This window comes from Myotis davidii, unplaced genomic scaffold (genome assembly GCF_000327345.1).
Source record: "Myotis davidii unplaced genomic scaffold, ASM32734v1 scaffold14, whole genome shotgun sequence".
Classification (NCBI taxonomy): Eukaryota; Metazoa; Chordata; class Mammalia; order Chiroptera; family Vespertilionidae; genus Myotis; species Myotis davidii.
Window position 1 is genome coordinate 1,510,599 of NW_006287372.1, and position 3,131 is coordinate 1,513,729.

At 37.1% G+C, this 3,131-nt stretch overlaps 1 pseudogene; it reads right to left on the reverse strand.

The window, feature by feature from the left end:
* Positions 1-1,344: 1,344 nt before the first annotated feature.
* LOC102759005 lies at positions 1,345-2,469 on the reverse strand (annotated as a pseudogene).
* Between the last annotated feature and the right edge of the window lie 662 nt (positions 2,470-3,131).

Genomic DNA, 3,131 nt, shown 5'->3' on the forward strand with positions numbered 1-3,131 from the left:
ACCCCCCTAGAGGCCTGGTCCCCCCAACTACCCTCCCCTGTAGGCCTTGTCCCCCCCAACTGCCCTCCCCTGTAGTCCTTGTCTCCCCCAACTGCCCCTCCCACTGGACTGGTCACTCCCAGGTGCCATCCCCTGCAGGCCCAGGTGCCCCCAACTGCCCTCCCCTGCAGGCCTGATCTCCCCCAACTGCCCTCCCCTGGCGGCCATCTTGTGTGTTGGAGTGATGGTCAATTTACATATTGCCTCTTTATTATATAGGACAAGCTGCTACAGCTGATAATAACAGTGATTTCTGTAGTTTGGATGAGTACTGCTTTTGTTAATCAACAATCTTATCAGTGTTTAATAGTTCAAGCAAAAATAATAGTAATAATAAGAATATATGAACAATCCGAACAAATTATCATGAGCAACAATATGACAGATATTCAACCACACAGTATGAAAGTTGACCTTAAACTATGGCCATAAAATGCATCTTCTATTTTCTTTTCTTTTCTTTTTTTTGTGCATGTGTGTACACATTTAGTTTTATTTTAACAAAGCAACTTGTGCACTTTTAACATTTACAACTGAACATCATCTTTCCTTTCCAGTGAAACAAACAAAAAATAAATAAAAATAAACAGGAACAAAATTACAATAGATAAATGTCAATTCTGAATAAGATCCTATAGGTTCTGTTGATTGTTCCAACCAGTGGCAGGGCTCATGTCATCATTAGGAGAGGCTTTCATTTTAAAAGTTTCATCTTAGACTGCAAGAATGTCCATTAAGCATCACAATTAAACATGCCAAAGGAGGAGCCATGTTGTCAAAATGTCCACTTAACCCACTCAAACATCTCAAATACAGCCTTTGTTGACCTTTAACGCCCCCCCCCCGCCTTTTTAACTTTATTTTCTTTTTTAAACAAGAGAAAGTAGACAGATACATGTTAGTAAATTCTAACTGTCCATATTCACATAGAGACACAGTGTAATCGCTGAGCTCAATATACAGAGAACAAAGAAGAAAGAAAGCTAGAATTCTATGTGCTCCTACACAGAGGCCTGGCAACCTCCAGCTCCCAGCTAAGGGAACAGGTTTTTCTTTTCCCTCACAGAACAGTGGTGTTGATTCCACAAAGTTTTTCTTGAGACAGGAAGGGATAAAAATGAATTTGGAACAGAAAGATTCCTTTCCCACTGTATTCTGCTCAAGGTACACCCCCTCCACAATAAGGTAACAACAATGATATAAAGGAGAGACCTCAAAAACAGGTGACTGAGTACAAGTGGGGGTGGGGGGGACAAAAGACTGCAATTTGCTCCCAGGGACTAGGGAAAATTTAACAAGGTTGGAATCTATCAGTGTTCATTATTCATCTTCTCCTTCATCTTCCTCTCCTTCTTTCCCCTCATCATCCTGTTCATCTTCTTCACCTACCTCCTCATCCCCTTCTTCATCAATATCTTCCAACCGTTCCTCTTCTTCATCATCATCATCATCTTCTTCTCCTTCCCCTTCTTCATCATCCATGTCAGGAACCTTAAAAAACCAAGTTATGTTAAGAACTCATTTTCAAACAACTAGTGAAACCTTGAATAATAGACCACTCTAAATTCTACTACGGATAACTTCTTCTTTGCTATCAGACTCTTGTGCTAAAATAACTTCTCTAAAAAGAGAATCAAATGAGTTAAATATCTACTGCTTTCTCCGAGACCAGATTCATCATCCATGTCACGAACCAAGTAGTACTGTAATGGATTTGGCCAAATATCATCTTTAATGACTCTTCCTAACTCATCTGCACCCGCATCAGAATGGTCAGTAACTAGGTAAAGAAGCTCTCTCAATCCTCATGCTGTCTCTTCCTGCTCGCTTTATTCTGGTTTGTTTGTTTTTTGTGTTTTGTTTTTTTTTACTTGAACCTTTCCTCAAATCCTTTCCAGATTTCCATTTGATTTCAGTGGACTTTGAAGATAGAGCACCACTCTCATTCAGATTAAATTCTTTGGAGAGAACTTTATTTTTGAAGTAAGGCTTTTCTTCAAAATAAAAATGTATTCTGTAACCTGACTTAATACCTTAAAATTCTGTCCCTTCAACTCTTGTCAAATAATGCAGTGCCTCTTCATCCTCCTCCCCAAGCAGTGCAGACACTTGTGGATGGTTGACAAATGTTGTCCAAAAATGTGGGATTTTTGCAATCAACTCAGACTTCTTCTGAAAAAATGGTTGGTGGAGTTTGTTATATTTCTATTCTGCTTTCAAAATCTCTTCACTAGCTTGTTCATTGAGTCTGTCTATTCAATTTTATACTTCATCAATATACTTCATCAATATGTTCAATTGATTCTTGCTGTTCTTTTCCTCCTTTGGCAAGTCCTGAGGGATTGACTTCTCCAACTTGAGGGCAGGAGGCAATTTTGGTTTCTTTGCTTGAGGTGGGAGGAAAGACTGTCATTGTGGGGCCATTCTGTGAGGAAACTCAGAGAGAATCTGACTGAAGGGAAGTAGCTGGGATAGAAGGCACTCTGAGAACTGATGTTGTCTTCTATTTTCTAACCACAACACAATTAGGTTAGAAAGTAGCACTTACCTCAAAACTAGAAAAAATTATCATGTTTTATGAATTACTAAATATACTATTAACCCACAGATTCAACAAGCAATCATAATAGAAATACAAAACTACGTAAAATGAAATAATACTACTCATACTTCCTATGAAAATATAATGGAATTAAACAAAACACAAATATAAAATGAAAGAATCAGTAAAAAGACAAAAGTAGTTCCTTGAAAAGTCAAAATGTAAGAAGTTTTTGACGACAGTATGACTAAGAAGAACAGAGAGAAAGCTCAAATAAAATGAAATTATAAATGAAAATACAGAAATATCTAGAGATGTTACAGAGGTAAAATTATGACCACATAGATTGAAGAGTTTTCTGGCAACATAATTTTTAAATAATCTAGAAGTAGATAAATTATCAGAAAATATATTTTCATACTCACTGAAATAGTAAAAAACATAAATGACCCCAAATTTAAATAACAAGTCAATCATTTTAACAGTCTTAATAACTCAAATTATTAAATATCTTGAAGCTACAATGGTAAAGCTACTTCAAGCTTCTAGG